Below are 20,256 nucleotides of genomic sequence, written 5' to 3' on the forward strand. Positions count from 1 at the left end.
TTCAAAATATTATGTTGTCCAATCACTGTGAATTAAGCATACACTAAATATCATGAGAACAAAGGGCCTGGGGAAACCAGTTCCAGTAAATTAAGATCCACCTTAGATGTTATTCCCATGAGCAACCTTCATTTGAACTTGACTAGGATGATTATAAAACTTTGTTCAATTTAGGCCCAAGGGATATGCATTTCACTAATAATGAAGCAACAAATCTTAGTTTTAAAAAAGTATATATATTTTTTCTCATATCAACATAATTTATGAAATAAACCAAAGAAAGAATATGCTCATTTTCATTCTTGAAATTTACCAGATATGTTGCTCTTTACTTAAAACCAAACTTGATATAACATTGGAATGAAGCATTTGAGAGGATCATTCAGGTTTCAAACCTGAAGCAGGAAAAAAAAAAAAAAAAAGAATCAGAGTTTTGCTGTTGTGTGCCATGTAATTTTGTAGAGAAAGAGCCCCCCCTCCAAGAAAAAAAAAAAAGGGAGTTCCCCACATGGAACTGTGAAAAGGTTAACGTGTTCTAAACATTTCAGAAAAAGAAATGAACGTACTAGGAAAACTGGGCTTATTGTCCCTTATATACTACTATTTTCTCAGAAATACATGGCAGCATAATGTTATCAATTTTAAATTGCCACCAACGGCAACGTGGATATATCACTGCCATAGCCATGATGTTCTGCAAATATTTCTCTCCTTGACCAAGCCACAAATTCAATTTGTGCCCAGTTAAATCCTCATAAAACAGTGTATTTGACAAATGATTGTTTTTTTCCTTCCCAACCCAGAGAAATGCCAGACTGGGCTATTTTCACTTTTGGTGGGAAATGTTCCATTTAGACTGACGCACAATTACGTGGCAAATATCCTGATGTTCTTTTCTTGTCATATGGCTGGGTTTTAGAAAGTTGTGAAATGACCTGATAATAAAAATAGCTAATTTAGTCTTTTTCAAGCACGTTACTTGCATTATTCACTTATTTGTTATACCAATGCTGAGTTAGGTACTATAATTATACCCATTTCATATATGGGGGAAACTGAGACTAATGAAGCCTAAATAATTTGCCTATAATCAATAAGTGGCAGCCTCATTTTCACTTTTATCATTCTTTGTTCATATTGAACAAGAACACTTTGATTCACCCATTTAAAAACATTGTTCAATATCCTTTTGGATTATAAACAAAAAGTGAGTGTTTCTAGTATCTAGAAGATTTTCCTATGAACCTATATAGATTTTGTGAAGAAACACAAATTACATAGGGGAATTATTTAAAAGATGTTGGATACCTAAAATTTATTAACATAGTAAAAATAGACTATTTAAAAATACTTTGTAGACAGAAAGATACATATATACATGCATGCAAAGAAACACACATACACTGCCAGAAAGGACTCCTAGACTATACGTAAAATCCTACTCTGTCCCTAAGTGGTGAAGTTCTAAAAGTCAAAATGCCTATGATACCTCTGGTAGGCAACTAGAATAACTGAAGAGTGTTTGGCTCCAACTTGTTACCAGGTAATGGAAATGAATCCTGATTGGTTGGTGAACAGACATAGTCCAAGACTAAAAGAGGGGTCAAAAGGATGAGTGGGCAGAAGCCGTCTTGACCCACTGACCTATTTAACCTTGTCTTAGTTTTCTCACAATTCATACCCTATGTACCAGCTAACCTAGCCTCTTTGTTGATCACTATATATACCAGGAATGGTCCGTGGGACAATTTTTTGAGTCATCTGGAGTGATTGTCATCACTATCTCCATACCTATGCTTCTTACTTTAAAACATTTTGAAAGGCTTCCTCATCCCATTTTATCTCATATGAGTTGCCACTTTTTTTTTTTTTCTCACCCCTGTAACAAGGAAACTAGGATCAATGCCCCAAGATCACAGTTTGAAAGACTGGCCATTCTTGGTTTAGAATAGGGGTTACTAATCTTTTTCTGTAAAAGTCCAAGTAAAAAATGTTTTCAGCTTTGAGGGTCATATAGTCCCTGTCACAACTACTCACCTCTGCCACCGTTGTGCAAAACCAGCCATAGACAATTCATACATAGAAGAGTGTGGTGGTGTTCCAATAAAACTTTATTTATAAATACAGGTGGCAGGCCAGATTTAGCCCGAGCACATAGTTTGCCATCCCCTGGTTTGGAATGATGTACCATGTGATTCTGGTGCTGAGTTATTTCTGGAACCTTTATCCCCCCTTCATATTCATGAAGAGGAAAGGAGTATGAGCATCCCATGGACCTGGTCCTGGCCGCAGAGCCCTGGCCTCACCTATGTCTGGTTTAGGTATTGTATCCTTAGGTAGTTTTGCCCAACAGTACCAGGAAATCAGATATCAATACTACTTTTTGCATTCCCTCTGAACATATTTTTTTAAATTGTGGAAAATGGTTTTTATCTCTGGGGGCTAATAATTGCTAATGTCATCAAAAACAACGGGTGCAATATTTTCCTTAACAGAAACTGATTTGGGTCCTTTTCAGGGGGGTGTGGTCTTAATTACATGGGAGTGGCCAGGAACTGTCAGACTTCACACATAGGTTTGTTTGCACAACAGCAAGACTGCGGCTACTTGGTTTATGTGTTTAATAGGTGGGTATACTCCGCCACACAGTGTGAATTTTTCAAAATGAAAGGCTTGCAGTTGGGAGTTGCAGAGGGCTTGTGTCATGGAAAGAGAAAAGGGAAGGATTCAAATAGTAAACATCTCCATCTTTTAAATAGGCCCTTCATGCACAGCACTCGAACACAGCCTCCTTGAAGAGAGCTGATGACATGAGCTGCGCCCAAGTGACCAAATGTTCAAAACTGGGAAACAATGCACGCAAGGGCTATCCCTGCAATCTGCAGTGAGTGTGAGAGTCATTCGGGGGAAGGTTCTTGGCACAGTGATGGAACTAAGCTTTTAGTCCAGCTCCCGTTTCTAATCCTAAATCAAACCACTACACTCAGTCTCTCAACTTTAATAAGCACTAAATCCACATGCTAGTTTTCAAAAGAAAGAAAAAACCTACTTTAACTATTAAAACTTCCCTGAAACCTACTCATGGGAACAGAGAACATATGGTGTTGTAATTTTTTTTTTTAAGCAAGACATCTGTACTATTCAAGAAATAGCTAAAATCTGTCAGATTCCAGAAACTTTTATAAGCTGGACTCCAAAATAGATAAATTATTTTTATTAGACTCAGCCATGGACAATTCATGAAGAAAATTCTAGCTGGAAAACAACTTTTCAAAAAGAGAAGCTTTGGTAAAGTGTCAGCTTACATCTTGATTTCAAATAGCAAATGTTAAGAAAACTACTTTAATTTTCAATGCACGTGTGATGGAGTTCAGCTACAAAAATCCTGTGCATCAGTAATGGGAAACAATGGTGAACAGATCAGGTCTCCTGCTGTGACCTCTCCAGGAAGCATTCTTGAGTGCTTAGGGCTAGCTATTACAGGATTTCTATTTGTGAGCACCTACTATGGACCAGGCATCTTGCAGGGCACTTGGAAATGCAGGGCGCTACACAAAAGAGCAGAACACCAGCCTGCAGAGAGCTTAAATCTTCAAACAGGCTTTAAAAACGACAGACAATTAATGGACTGCAGTGGGGTCTGGGAAAACTTATTTAAGAGCTTGATTTTTCCTTGAAGACGACTGTTACTCAACACAACGGCTGGAAGGGTGTCTTTCAGGCAGCTGGAACAGAATCTAGGCCTTGAGGACTGGAAATGAGACATGTCTGAGGAAAGCAAAGCATATCAGCAAAGCTGGAGCAGAGAAAATGAAGGAACTAAAACACGTAATTCTGAGAGAAGTGGATGGGACAAGTACTACAGGGGTTTGAATGACACAATAAGAACCTAACAGTTCACTTACATTATCCTTTTCTTTCTCCCATCAGAAATGGATTTCCCCAAAGCACTTTGGATATAAACTCGTTTCCAGAGAGAAATATACCAGGCAATGGACTCTAAATCCTCGGATGCAATGCTTAAGCCAGTCTTTGAATCACTGAGCACAGAATTTACATCATGGCTTTTCTGTTTTGTAGAAATAAATAGGATCAATTAGTCAGTTAGAGTAGATGGTATGAGGAACAACAAATATGCCAAGTGAGCACTAGGTGTTCAAGTGCACCGAGGTAACTTCTAGATATTTCAAATTTTTCATGGCAATTGACATAGTAATTAGAAAGTGACTAAAAGTACTTTCCAATGAAAACAAAATCAACTAAGTGCAACAAAACAAGACATTCCATTGAAAAAAAAGATCTGCTATAAAAAATCTACATAACAAGGTTCATTGTTTTGGAACACAGAAGGGAAAAAATTCACCACTGTAATATTGATTTTTATTTATTTTTTGCAAACTCTTGTCCAGTTTTGTACAGCTTTTATAGTAACAATTATTCCTTTATTTTCAGTATGCTTTCATTTAATGTTACTTTCCATATTTCAAAAGATTCTACATCATCATTTATAATGACTGCAAATATTCCATCTCTAAGTAATCAATTGTGACAATTCTGATTATGTGTCAGTGTTGCATGATTGAGAAAGTTGGTTAAAAAGGAAAAGGTTTTCTGCACTAGGGTTTGATGTATGTTCAAATCACTAAATTTAAGTAAAAAGAAATGAATCATTTTAATGAAATTGTTGGAACAGTGCATGGTCCTTTCACCTCTAAAATTTGGCAATACCAAAATGAATGGAATAAATTTCAGAAATCTGAATATCTGCTAAAACCACTTACTATTTAAATAGTACTAATTATTTTTAATAGACCTTATTTTTTTAAAGCAGTTTTAGGTCCACAACAAAACTGAAAGGAAAGTACAGAGTTTCCATATACCCACTCTGCCCCTGACACATAGCCTCCTTCTCTACGAACATCCCATATCACACAGATACATTTGTTACAATCAATGAACGTACACTGACACATCATTGTCACCCAAACTGCATAGTTTACATTAGGGTTCACTCTTGGTCTTGTACATTCTATGGGTTTTGACAAATGTATAACGACATGCATCCACTATCATAGTATTGTATAGAAGAGCCTCATCTACCCTAAAAATCCTCTGTGCCCTGCCTATTCTTCCCTCCCCCATTACCCCGGTCAATCATCAATCTTTTTACTCTCTCCACAGTTTCACCTTTTCCAGAAGGCTATGTAGTTAGAATCACAGAGTATGTAGTCTTCTCAGACTTAATGATATGTACTTATGTTCCCATCATGTCTTTTCATGACTTGATAGCTCATTTATTTTTAGCACTGAGGAGTATTTCATTGTCTGGATGTTCCAGAGTTTATTTATCCATTCATCTACTGAAAGATATCTTGCTTGCTTCCCAGTTTTGGAAATTATGAATAAAGCTGCTATATACATCCGTGTGCAGGTTTTTGTATAGACATATGTTTTCAACTCATGGGGAGTTGAAATATCAGAGTACAATGGCTGGATCATATGATAAAAGTATGGTTAGTTTTGTAAGAAACCACCAAACTGTCTTTCAAGTACCTGTAGCATTTTGCATTCGACCAGCAGTGAAAGAGAGCTCTCATTTCTTCACATCTTCATCAGCATTTGGTGTTGTATTTTGGATTTTCACTATTCTAATAGGTGTGTAGCACTATTGATTACTATTTAAAAAAAAAAAAAGCACAAATAAAACAAGTCTTGATTTAGCAAAGACTTGAAATCATTTTGCCAAGGTTCTTTCTCCATAATTTTTGTTTGTTTTCACTAAGAACGCCAAAAGTATCCATAATGCAATGGAACTCCATTTTTATCACCCAAAAGCAAAGACTCTAACAGATCATGGAATTATTTCTTTTTTACTTTGCTTATTTAATATTTTTATCAGAAGTATTCATGAAAAATAGAGGAAAAAAACTTATAAAACTTGCAATCTACTTAGTGCACACTGTGATCTCTTCTGGTCCCTCCTCCTACCCCCTCCCTCTTCTTCCCCTACACCCCCCCAACCTCCTTCACTCCCTCTCTCCCTTTTTCTCAATTTCTTAATTTCTTTAGGCCACTCCCATTATATTTTTGCTTCTACTACTCTAATGAAACTACTCTTGTCAAGATCACCAACAACTCCTTCTTGCCAAATCCAGAAACCAATCATCTGGCTTCTTCTTACTAGACTCCGGACAGCTTCCACACACTATGCTTTCCTGTAACTCCATTCATTCCACTGAACACACCTTCTCATTCTGTGTCCTTCACTACTCTACCTCCTATCAAACTCTAAACTTTAGAACCAAAAGGGCTCAGCTAGAGTATCTATGCTTCACTACATATGCTTTCTTCCCTAAGTAATCTCATTCAATCCCATGGATTTAAAATCTTCTATCAGCTGATAAGTTCAAAAATATATGGCTCCAATCCTGAACGCTCTGTGAACTCCAGACTCATAAATCCAACTCTAAAACTTAAAATACACCAAACAGAATACTTCATTCATAAATCTTCCTTTTTACACACCCCTATCCACACCCTAGATGCAACATTCTGCAGTCTCATGCTTCTCAGAGGATAGCACCTCTCTCTGCTCACTGGTTTGGGCCTAAAGTTCAAAGTCTACCTTCATTTCTCACTACCCCCAAGAGTAAAATCAATCAGAAGCTCTTCCAGCTCCATCTTCAAAACATCCTAAATCCTTCTGCTCATCAACACCCTCCTTCTACACAGCCACTGGGTCTCACTTGGACTGCTATTGTTGCCCACCTGTTCTCACTCCTTCCTCTCTTGTTCCCGTGCAGAGCATCCTTCACACAGGGGCTGGATGACATGATGTAAGAAACGGACGTTCCTTGCCCCAGTTTTGCTGAAACATCAGTAGCAGGTACCAAAGCAAGTGTCAGGCAAATCTTCACAGGTGGTTTTCCAAAAGAAATCCTCGATAACCTTTTCCAGTTATCTAGAATCTCTCTCACCCATTCTGAACAAGAAAGAATCCAACAGAAGGAGGATTTAGGAAGATGCTGGGTAAAGGGATGTCTTTGCCTCCTGTCCAGGAGAGCTGCCAGGAAGACAAGGAACTTTCAACAAGAAGGGTCTGGATATATACTTCTGGATGCCCGGGAGCCTAGCAAGAATGTTTAGTGGTCCACAGGAATAGAGACTTAAATACCCCAGTCAAAGAAAATACAGGAAACACTGGCCCACCACAGTATCTCAGAAGAGAAAATTTCTGTTTTAACCACGTTTTAGGCCCAGGGAATGCAAAGCCACCCAGCCCAGTCTCATCCACCCACAAGAGCCATGTGGGGGGGCTCTAGTGGGCAAGGAGAGACGTCAGTCAGACCCTGTTTCCAATGCGGGCAGGCTTCCCAGAGAGCGCCAGCCTGACTGGGAGAGAGGCGAGAAATGAGCACTAAATCAAATTCAGGATTTGGATTGTTACACAGGGCTGGACACTCTCCTTAACTGAAACTCTGTTTGCAATTTAAAGTCATTACAGAACTGTGTATTAAGAAAGAGTGAGCAGAAATGTTGCAGGTCTGCCAGAGTTTTCATCCAGGACCGGAGCAAGGTGATTCTTACTGAATACATTTTAAGAGACGGTGGGAACAACATATAAAGGCATTTGACTTTGTTACCAGTCACACTGGTTCAAAAATCCCATTACGTGATCTACTAAATATATAAATCAGATACTATCTCTCACCTCTGTAATTCCCTCTGATGCCCTCCACCGTATTTAGAATAACATCTAAATTTCTTCCATTGCCTTTAGAATAGAATCCAAGCAAGATCTATCTCGTAGCCTGTAAGGTTCTACCCAATCTGGCCCCTGTTGAACACTTCCCACTCCACCCCAACCATTTCCCCCTTGCTGACTTTTCCAAACACACTGGTCTTCTTCCCATTCTTTGAACAGATCAAGCTTATTCTTTCCTCAAGGGCTTTCCCTTTGCTGTTCCTTGACTCTGGAATCTTCTACCTTTAGATATTTGCAAATAGAAACCTTCAAAATTCTTTGTGGTCTGCTAAAATATCACTTTTTCAAAGCTATCTTCCTAAATTACATTATCTAATTATGACTCTTCCACCATTACAGCACATGACCCTTCATCAGTTATCCTCATACACTGTCCTTCCCCCTCCCTCCACCAACATTACATTTCTACAGTTCTCCAAGGAAGAAATCAAAAGGAATTAATAATCAATAATTCCATCACTGTAACCATGATGAAAAGTATGAGATAGATAAGGACCTCACTTAGGTTAGAATAAGTTTTTTCAGTTACAACTATTTTACTATTTACAAATGACTACAACACATTGACTATTTAGAAAAATTTATTTTTATGGTAATAAAATATATCTAACATACAATGTACCACTGAACCAGTTTTAAGTGGACAGTCCTGTGGCATTTAGTACATTCACACTGTCATACAACCATCACCACCCCTCGTGTCTCTGGAACTTTTCATCTTCCCAAACAGAAACTCTGTCCACGTGAAATGCTAACTCCTCATTCTCCTTCCCGCCCAGTTCCAGTTAGCCACCTTTCTACTTTCTGTTTCTACGAATTTGACTACTCTGGGTACCTCATGTAAGTGGAATCACATAGTATTTGTCCTTTTATGCCTGGTTTATTTCACTTAGCATAATGTCTTCAAGGTTCTTCATGCCGTAGCATATGGCAGAATTTCATTCCTCTGTAAGGCTGAATAATATTACACTGTACGTAAAGGCCACGATTTGTTTATCCATCCATCCACTGATGGACATTTGGGTCATTTCCACTTTTTGGCTCTTGTGACTAATGCTACTATGAATATGGGTGTACAAGTATCTGCTTGAGTCTCTGTTATCAATTCTATTTGGCATTTATCTAGGAATTGCTAGATCGTATGGTAATTCTATATATATATATTTTTTTTTTTTTTTTGAGGAATCGCCATACTGCTTTCCACAGCAGCACATTGACTTTTAACTGCACAATAGTAATTATAAATGTGTGCGGTTTATTTTCTCTTTACTTAAGTGCCTCTGCTATTATTTCACATTCAATTCTCATATGAGACAGGTTCTTTTTTCTATCCTTGATTTGCAGATGAGGAGAGCTGCCCAAGTGGATACATTAGTAAGTTGCAAAGCCTGGATTTGAGGTCAGCCTGACTCCATAGCCCGTGCTTTCACCCACTGCCCTCTTGCTGCCTGGAGCCATTGGTTTGGGGTTGTCCAGAAAGGAGAAAAGTGACCAAGCTGCCTCTCTGTGACCTGCCTTCTTAACAGTTTAATCTTATAAGTAGGTGGCATTATAATATGGCACCTTATAATCTCTAGAACCCAAAGAAACCCTTGGAATCATGAAAAATTAAGCCCAAAGACATAGAATACATATTTTGCCTAGAGGAAAGAAAATTATGAACTTTTGTTTTCTTACATAGCAGATTATTCTAGGTTCAAATCTGTTGGCACCTAAGCCTTTTCTAATTGAAGGTCCCCTTTGTGAACTTCCTTCTGATTTAGATGGTCAGTGTATGGGAAAGGCAGACAAGTAACTGTTTCTTAGAAATGCAGACGAGCCAGTATGTAGACACTTGTCATGGAGAGGGAAGGAAAAGCAATACCAGCAGCCTTAGCAGGTCACCACTGATGAGATTACCCAGTCCTCCAAATGCAACCAAAGTAACTCACTCTCCAACAGGAATATCACGACAAATAGAGGTCTCCCATTAACCTGAACAAAGCATTCCTCCACATTCTAAACAAGGATTATTGCATCAAATTATACTGAGACTCAGACAATATGCCAGTAATAAGCAGCCCAAAGAGGAAATCCCAGTTTATATGACTCACTGTTTTGAACAAATATTAACATTGGCTAGCCAACATTTCCCTTTGTATCACTTTTCCAGATTACCAAAAAGTTATATAATACTTCAAAGTCGCCAATACAGGCAAAATAAACTAGATAAACTATTTGGATTACTCATTTCATTACCAACAGCTTCAGTCAACTTACTTAGTAAAAGAAGAAGGGAAAAAAAAAAAAAAACAAACATTCTCCGAGCACTGTACCAGGCTCGTCTTACTCTGAGAAGTACCAGCTTGAGAAGGGATCTAGACAGCATGTCTTCATATCAGCCAGTTTAAAATCAGCTCAGCTTGAGCATAATGGAGTCTCACAGAAAACAACTTCTGCAAATGTCAAAGAGCTCTTTCTTCAGAAGCTTTACCTAGGAGGGCCTATGATATGTTAACAAATCTTCAGCAATTGACAAATGTAAATAATATAAATTTCTCTGCTGAGATGGACAAATTCACTTTTTTTTTCCTGGGAATTACAAAATAATAATGATGACATTATTCAGCAAATTCACGCCCACATGCAAAATGATAATCCAATAGACCTTAAACGAAAAGGTTTAGATTAGAGGAGCTATAAACATAGTCCTTCACAGACCTAAATCCTTAGGGCTCTTCATTTCCAATGAAAGCCAAATTTACATTCTATGTCCATGCTATCACATCAAAACATGAGTAACTTGCTCTTTCTTATTGCGATCTGGGTATAAGGTTTGCAGAAATTCTCCTATGTGAGGTAGGTGATGAGTTTGAGAGGCTATACTGAAGAAGTTCATGGATAGGGGGGCACTGAGTGATTTGTCCCACAGGATTTACTGAGCACACATTGCTAGGATTTTCGTCTTTATTATTATTTGCCCAGTGTTGTTCAGAAATTTCGGTAGGTGATAGTACTGTAAGTGCCCTGTCCCGTTTGCAGGATGCTCTCGTGGCCGTGGTATTGGAGGTAAGCATGTGTGGCCACACACAGTGGCAGAGCATAGGCTCATAGCGGAGAGTGAAGATGGTAACCGGTGAAGGAACACTGAGCAGAGAGCAGGAAAGAAAGAGGATTCAGGGCTTGGCACACACACATGAATGAGGAACCCTTGAAAACCATCAAGCAAAACGAATTCCCAGACACAAAGTATACAAAAGCCAAAGCGATGAGAAAACACACATGTGTGTATATTGTGTGTATGCATATAATAATATTAGAGAGGAATGTATATTTCCATATGACAGCATATGTGTGTATCTGTGTACTAATTCCAGGTAGAACCCTTCAATACAGATATTCTGGAAGACATAATTTCTAAAAGGAAGTCAATACCTGGGAGAGGAAGTAAGAAAGCAGAGGGGAGCAGAAAGAAAGATTAGCTAGGTCAGAGTTTGACCCCGTTTAGTCAGTTATGGATCCCCTTAACCTAGATTTCTCTTCCTAGACTATTGATTTAGCTTTGCTTCTGATCCCTCTTGGATGCCACTTGCTTTAGAAGCAGGGGTGGGGGGGGGGAGAGGAAAAAAGCCCATTGATTTTCTCATGGTCAGTCTGTTCCTAAGGCCCTTACAGCTAATCAGTTACCACCTCCCCCTACTTATCTTATCGGGGTTTTCTAATTTCCTCCATTAAGAGATGTCTGACTCTAGTGCTGAAATCTCACAGTCTGGGTACATAAGGAGATTAAATTGAGTCACTGACTCCCCTTGATCTTCTCTACTTCCCCTTATTGAAGGCGTGTCTCTGTTTACCATGCAAGATAAGGGGGTGCAGACAAGGCAGGAATAGGATCTTAGAAGATGCAAAGGATTTAGATCTTTGTGTTGTGTATACAGTAGGTGACAAGAAAATTCCACATGGGGAAACTATAAAGGGTTCCTCAACTATAGCTCATTATACTCTGCTTATGAAAAACCAGAGCTCTGATGATGTCTGAGGGTGTAACCAGATTCCAGCCTTTTTAAAGAGTAGTGATTAGCTGAAGTGTTTCTGACAGCTAAATAAATATTTTCTAAATAAAAATATACTGTATGTTTTAAATGGAATATCAGAACCATTTTTAGAAAGGAGGATTGCTACTCTGGGATTCCCCAGCTGCCAGGCTCTGTTCTAAGTAGAAACTGCTATTTTCTGACTGTCGCCAGCTGGAAGCTCCACTGTGCCAGCTAAATGGCATTTTGGTTAAACAATTCAAGGTCTAGAGCTGCAAGAAGCAATGCATATCTGAGTAAGTCATGCAAACTTTAGAAAAGTCCATTTGAAAAGCTTTGTGGATGAATGGGTATAAATCTAGATTTAGGATCTAGTAATGAGTAATCATTGGGGAGATACAGAGAAAGAGTGAGTCCCAGAGAGTCCCAGAGAGTTCCAGACAAAGAAAGAAACCCTTATCATGCAGTAACTAATTCCGATAATGGTGGATGACATGGAAACCAAAGAAATCAATGTGGCAGACTTGAGTGTTCTCTCACAAGATTAAAAAGAAAAAGGAATTATTAAAAAGTAGGAGACGTGAGATATAATCTAAGGACAAACAGAAAAATTTACAACACCGTGAAAGGTATTAAAGAGTACTTACAGGCCAGAATGACCTGAGAATGTGTATTACAGATATGGTTATGATTGTATTAAAATTATACATACATGGAGTAAAATCTTCAGATGATATAAAAGTTATTCTTTATCCAGAGAAGCAGTCACTTGGCTTCTTATGTATTCTTCCAGAAACTTTCTATATGCATACAAGAAAAATGTACATCAGTGGTTCTCAAATGGAGGGAATTTTACCCCCACTGGAGCCTATATTCAAGTCAGAAAACAGAAATTAAATAATTCTTTGCATAAGTGATCTCTAGAATATCTGGAACAAGATATTCTGTAACATACAAAGAAATGATCTCAAGGCAACTATCAGAAATCTTTAGAATCATGAAGAACAGGAGACATAAACAAAATTTTTCTTGACTTCAAAGAGACATTGGATAATTTCAAATAAATGTATATTAGAATCAGAATGCCTTTTTTTAAAAAAACTCTAGAACACATTGTGAAACAAATGGTTTATAGACAGAAAATGTGTGATCAGCACTAGAAGTTCATGAGTCCTAAAAAATAAACCATGTGAAGAAATTTCATTTACATTTTAATGAAATAAAAATTTAGATCAGGTGAAATACACACAGAATCATTTTAGTCAACAAAACATTTGGTAGTTGGTTCATGTTGAAACAGTTAATAAGATGGAGACATTTATACAGAAGGATGTTATTAGGTAAATTTATACCTGAAAGACTTGCAATATCAAAGGAGTGTCAATCAAAAATATCCAAGTAAAAGGATCTACATTTTTAAATTTAAATTCAATTAACATATAGCTTTTATTATTAGTTTCAGAGGTAGAGTTCAGGGATTCGTCAGTCTTATATAACACCCAGTGCTCATTATATCACGTGCTGTCCTTAAGGTCCATCACCCAGTTACCTACCCACCTCCCCTCCAGCAACCCAGTTTGTTTCCCATGATTAAGAGTTTCTTATGGTTTATCTCTCTCTCTGATTTCTTCTTGTTTTATTTTTCCCTCCCTTCCCCTATGCTCCCCTGTTTTGTTTCTTAAATTCCACATATGAGTGAAGTCATGTGATAATTTTCTTTCTCTGACTGACTTATTTCGCTTAGCATAATACCCTCTAGTTCCATCCCCGTCGTTGCAAATGGCAAGATTTCATTTTTTGATGACTGAGTAATATTCCATTGTATATATATACCACATCTTCTTTATCCATTCATCTGTCAATGGACCTCTGGGCTCTTTCCATATTTTGGCTACTGTGGACATTGCTGCTATAAACACTGGGATGCAGGTGCCCCTTCAGATCACTACATTTGTATCTTTGGGGTAAATACCCAGTAGTGCAATTGCTGGGTCATAGGGTAGCTCTATTTTAACTCCTTGAGGAACCTCCACACTGTTCTCCAGAGTGGCTGCACCAGCTTGCATTCCCACCAACAGTGTAAGAAGGTTCCCCTTTCTCTGCATCCTCGCCAACATCTGTCCTTTCCTGACTTGTTAATTTTAGCCTTTCTGACCGGTGTGAGGTGGTATCTCATTGTGGCTTTGGTTTGTATTTAACAGTGAACAAGCAAATTCTGTCCCATAGGACATTTGTCATCCTTTGACAAAAATAATCAACAACTTCCAGAAAAGGCACAGTTATTAAATTTTAAATGAGTTAAATTATGGGATCTATAGTTAATTAATATGAAGAATTCTTCCACATATTTAGCACTTACCTAAGTTCTTTGCACGTTTTTTGCATTAATATGTAATCACAAAACCCTACTGCAATAATAATTGAAGAGGAAACTAAGGCACAAAGAAGTTAAGTGACTTGCCCGAAGTCACACAGCTAATAAGTGTAGATCTGGGCTATGAGCTCAGGGTCTTTGGCTCCAGAGGCTATGTCATCAATCATGATACTTTACCTTCCTCTAGGATTTAACAAAGTCATAAATAATAAATAATGATGTCAAGATTCAAAGTTATTCCCACAGGCCACAGTATCATGAAAAAGCTTGTAAGAGACACATGTCACATCTCACATCAGACTCCAAACTAGTAATCATTTCAGCTGTAGCCTGGACGCTGGCCCCTCATGGGAGCGATACAGCAATATTCAATGCGTGGCAATATCAGTTTCTGCTCTCTCCAACTTGCTCAGCTGGTGCCGGGAGGGTAGGAGCCAACGCAGAAGAGTTTAGCTCTTACGTTTAGCAACCATGCCCACCAAGCAGAGGAGGACTCGGGAATGACATTTTATCCCATACCATTTCAAGTGGTCTCTGGGAACCAGAGTGACGACCAAGCCACACCTCTGCCTGACCCTCACAATACAATTCGGGAGATTGCTTGGAATTTGAGCATGCAACAAGAAAATGGAATTGGATTTCTGAAAATATTTAAGTGGTGATCCATTAGCCATCTAAGTAATATGCGCCAGAAGGGACTTATACAGAAGCTCCCAGTGGTGTGCTGGTATGGAAAGGAAAGTAACTTCGGAATAGGAAGGTCCTGGAATGGAAGAATATTAATGGCTTGTTCACTACAAGATTGCTTGAGGCTGGAAATCATGGAAGCAAAAATCAAAGTTGGGTATCACGTAGGCCTTGTCATGACAAGAGCTGGAATCTGAGGGTGGGGCACAGCAACAATAGTCTTTAAATCTGCATGGAAACTATGTTTCCTTCCACATACCAAGTCTAATTGATCCATTGTGGCTGCCAGAGGGTAGTGTTAAGGATGAAGTTTCTGAAGCTGCACCCCAGCCCTGGGACCAGGTCTGCTGTAATTGATCAGCGACTGTTCCCACGTCTGCACCTTCTAGCTAACAGCATTACTTCCAGTTAGTTTCGTGATATGGAGGATCATGGTTCTAGGAAGTCACTTTCTGGACAGAACCAAAACCCTCAGGCACTTTCTGGAAGTACATAGAAGAAAATAGTTCCTGGGAGAAACGATGAGTGAGAGCGAGGCAGCCTTTCAGGACAGAGCTCCACCCTGGCAGGAATTAGAGCAGGGAGGAAAAGGAATATTTCTAACTACATCAACTGAACACACAGAGTGGATGTGAGGAGGTAAACTGTATCCCAACAAGCCCATTGGTGTTCATAGGCGGTGTCTAGGCACAAAGAGTCAAGAAAGGATTTCAGGACATTTAGCTGTCTAATTTCCTGCCAGATAAATGAAGTGATACTACGATTCTCATAAGTATTTCACGAGAACAGTGAAAATACTGTTCTCACACATTCCGTAAGTGTAACCTTTCATTTCCTTCATTTTGAATATATCCTACTACCAGATACATAAGAAACTCCAAGCACTCATTGAAGTGTAAAAGGAAAGCGAATACTCCTATCGGTAGGAAATGCAGATAATCCTTTGATAAGGCAAATACTAAATGATACAAACAAAAGTGTTTAGACTTCCACCATAGTGGTCTTAAAAAGCTATCTATATCTTTCTTTTGGATCCTTTATGTCCCTAGGCCAAAACATTTACTTATAAGGACATTTGTCCACATTTTACCAGAACCATCCTAATAACCCAAATTCAGAAAGATAACAAAAGCCTCTCTTTCAGCATCTTAAGACATACATTTGGGAACATGGTCCTCATCTGCTAGGAGTCACTAGGTGTGAAAATTAATAAATGGAAACCTCACCAAAGTGGAGTTTGAAAGTTAGATGGGGGACTCCAGCACTTGACATCAAATACAGGAAAAATTGTCAATTACAGAGCCCAACAGAAGAATCCTCAACAGGAAAGAAGCATCAATTACAGGCCCCAACAGGAAAAGATGTACCTCTGATCTCCTACAAGAAATGGACCACCCCAGCAATTCAGTCAATGAGAAACCGTTATCACCCTGAACTCTTGCTTTCCTCCAGTGGACTTTTGTTCAGAACAACCCTTCCTAACTTCTTCCTTCTTCTCCATAAAGTAATGTTCCTCTCCTTTGTTAGACTTGCCTATGGTTTTGCCATAGTTTGCATGTCCCAAAGTCCAATTCTGCTAATCCAGAATAAATCCATTTTGCTGGTAAAATAAATGGATGTTTTATTTTTTAGGTTAACATAAGTCTGTTAGTATGTCCTGTCTGGTTACTCATGAGATTAAGCTCTAGTACACTGCCCATACCATTAAAACTGTTGTTACCAAGATTTTATTTTATTTATTTATTTTTTTTGTCATGGAGGATTCCAAACATATTTTGCTATTCCAGTTTAGTTGTGAGTAAAAAATAATTGCAGTAATAATAGAAATAAGAGTCATCAAGAAGCATCATATGGCTTTTAATAATCCCACTGATAGCCTAGATTTGATGTCATGGTTTAATGAGTGGTTATTTTTCCCCTGAGAAAATGAGTAATGTCTCTTCTGTCAGAAAGTACTTTTCTGAAACTACTATTTACAGAAAATGTAAAAGCCTTCATGAATTGTTAATGAATCAAGTGACGTGTAGCCATAAAAAAAGAAAGAAAAATTGAGATAATTAAAAGGTAAAGAAGGCAATCTCTTTTCTGGAGAAGTAGGGACACCCAATGAGTTCCTTTTGATGATTCAGGTCATGTTCCATTCTTAAAGTGACTTCTATTTCTCGTTAGCACTTTCCATGAAGAGCGATGTTTAAGTCCAAAACATAACAAAACTCCACAAATTTCTAGGCCTTTCTATCTGACATTGGAAGAAACCAATGGGCACTACTTTACCATTAACTCTATCATTAAAATACAAGTCTGCTCCATTTTCCAGACCAGATGGATGGTGAGAAAGGATGAGGGTGGAACCAAAGTATTTCACAAAATGTTTAATCGGCCAACCATTGGGTTATAGCTTTGGGAATTTTAAGGAAAATTATGCTTCCCAATACTTCCAAAATATTTAAAAATTTATAATAAAAAATTATTTAAGAACCATCACTGAATCTTAAGTGATCACTTAGCTTAGCTTAAGCCAAAAATGCTACATGTTCTGTGTGCTTTTGTAGCAAAAAACTCATAGAAGTTTAACACAACAATTATAATGAACAATTAATAAAAGAGGCTTGTAATCATCAGTTGAAATGCAGCTTCCTATTCTACAAAACAACTAACACCAGAAATGGAGATATTCCTTGTGGCCCTTCAGGTCTCCCTCAGGTTTCAGAAATTTCAGGATTCAAGGAACGTGAAGACCACTTCCATTGTTGTTTAAACAGCTAACCATTTTTAACATGGAAAATTGGATTAAAACAGACGCAAATTTCCCTCTCCTCTCCATCATTTCCTTTTGTTTTATTTCTTTATATGAGACCCTGATTGCCAGCAATCATACATTTATCTCTTTAACATATTTGTCCCTTTGATTTCCAAGTCATAAAAAAAGTTTCCATTAATAAATGGAGCTTATTAAAATCCAAGCTTTTCTATCTGGAGTCCTGTCCTTTCTTTTCTAGGGTGAATTTTGTTTCTAAATGGACTGATTTTTGTTTCTAAAGATCATTACAGGCTCACCTTGGAGATAGTGGGGGTTGGGTTTCAGACCACCGCAATAAAGTGAATATCACGATAAAGTGAGTCGAATGAATTTTCTGGTTGCCCGGTACATACTCAAGTTATGTTTACACTACACTACAGTCTATTAAGTTTGCAGTAGCATTATGTCTAAAAAACAATGTATATACCTTAATTAAAAAATACTTTATTGCTAAAAAATGCTAACCATCATCTGAGTTTTTCTTGAGTTGTAATCACTGATCACAGATCACCATAGCAAATATAACGATCATAAAAAACTTAAAAATTTTGTGAGAATTATCAAAGTGTGACACAGAGACACAAAGTGAGCAAAGCTGTTAGAAAAATGGCTTTGAGAAACTTGCTCCCTGCAGGGGCTGCCACAAACCTTCGATGTATAGAAAAGGCATTACCTGTGAGGTCAGGAAGATGGAAGTATGCCTGCACTCCTGCACTCTGCTGGAGAATTCATCTGAAGGAGGGATGGGTGGAGAAAGGAAAGTAAAATGCTCTATTTCTTCAGGTGAGAAATTATATTTGCAGACTTCCCAGCAGATCTTAATATCCACAGTTTTCATGGATGGAAATACTACTCTGATTTTTGCATAAAATGAGATTACAAGCTTTCATTTTCTATGAATTCCAAAGATCATGGATTGCCAACAAGAAAGTGACCGTAAGACCAATAGTCATAAAAGCTAAACTGTTGGTTATGGAATTATTATTTCAAACTCATGGTTATGTAGTGACTTGGCACTCCTCTTCACCTTATTATCACAATGCACTTCAGTTTGGGTCTATAACTCCATCATGCCACCGAAACTACTCTTTTCAAGATCATGAATGATCTTCATGTGACCAAATCTAATGACCATTTCTATTTTTCTTATTTCACTGAATATCTCTGTAGCGTTCAGGGACTGCTCTCCTGTTTGAAATACTTTCTTGCTTGGCTTCCAGAATATCCCATTCTCTGTTTTAATCTTACCTCACCAGACTACATTAGAGTCTCCTGCTTAGCTTCTTTTTCTACTGTCAGACCCCTAACAATGAGAGAAGCTCTCTGTTCCATCTCTACACTTCCAGGGAGCTGACTCATCCGATTCCTTGACTTTAAATCTAGTGTAAGTGACAATGATTCCTAAAGTAGCTCCAGTCCTAATTTCTATTCAGGATTTCAATTGCCTTCTTGATATCTATACTGAAGCCTAATAGCTATCCATAGTTTAATGTGTATCAATCAAACTATTGGTATTTTCCCTCAAACTCTATCCTCTCACAGATTTTTTTCCCTACTACAATGAACCACACCACCACCCACCCTTTTGCTGAAACCAAATATGTAGGAATTAGTGTTGATTTATCTCTTTTCCATACTTGCCATCCAATTTATCTTCTACCTTCAAAAGACAAAAAGCTCTTCATTGTCTCTCCATCCTCACTACCATATCCCCGGCCAAAGCCTCCATCAGCTGTTACCTGGAATTCTGAAATAGTCTCTGAACTGCTATCTTTCTTTCCCTCTTGGTCTTCTGCAACTAAACTTTTGCTCAGCACAGTCAGAGTGGTGCTCAAGACATAAACCAGACTGGATTACTCCTCTTCCTAAAACTCTACAAGTGCTTCCCTCAAGAATTAAAACAGTCAAAGATACTTCTTTATAAAGCCCTCCAGATCTGTGCCCATGTCTCATTTACACCAGTCTCTCCTTTGCCCGCTAAACCGCAACACATTGGCCCTCATGCTGTGTCTCAAACACCTCAAGCAGTCTTATCTCTTTTAGGAGGACTGAACCAGCTGTTCCTGTAATCTTTTACACTGGTGACTTCTTCTGGACATGTCACTGCTAAAATATCATCTCAAGAAGACTGTCCCCGAACATCCAAATTTTTAGTACCTACCCAGGCTCTCTGTAATAAATATCCAGCATGCCTCTCATCACTGTCACCATTGTGTATGTCTACCATTCTCCATGGGGACGAAGATGTTCTATAACCACCATGCTGCTGGATCTCCAGCACCTAGAATAGGACCTGGCATTTAGTAGGGAGTCAGTTAATATTTTTTGACTAAGTAAGACTAAATTTTAAATGAGAAGACAAGATGAATGGCAACTTCCAGAGAGGTCTGCTTGCAGCTGGCTGTTGCAAGCTTATAGCTAATCACAAGACATGAAAACACAGACACAAAGGGTCAGCATTTACTTAATTCATTCGCATCATGATCTACTTCAAGCAGGCCTCATTTGTAGCTGGGAAAGTTTCCTTCAAAATTGCACCAAGTGTTTACAATAGAGAAAAAGGGTCAAGTTTATGGAATCTGGGAGACAGAAAGAGACAGACAGAGGAAGGAAGGAA

Source organism: Mirounga angustirostris, unplaced genomic scaffold (genome assembly GCF_029215605.1).
Source record: "Mirounga angustirostris isolate CCGP_5_RB_7025 unplaced genomic scaffold, mMirAng1.0.hap1 SCAF_17, whole genome shotgun sequence".
NCBI lineage: Eukaryota > Metazoa > Chordata > Mammalia > Carnivora > Phocidae > Mirounga > Mirounga angustirostris.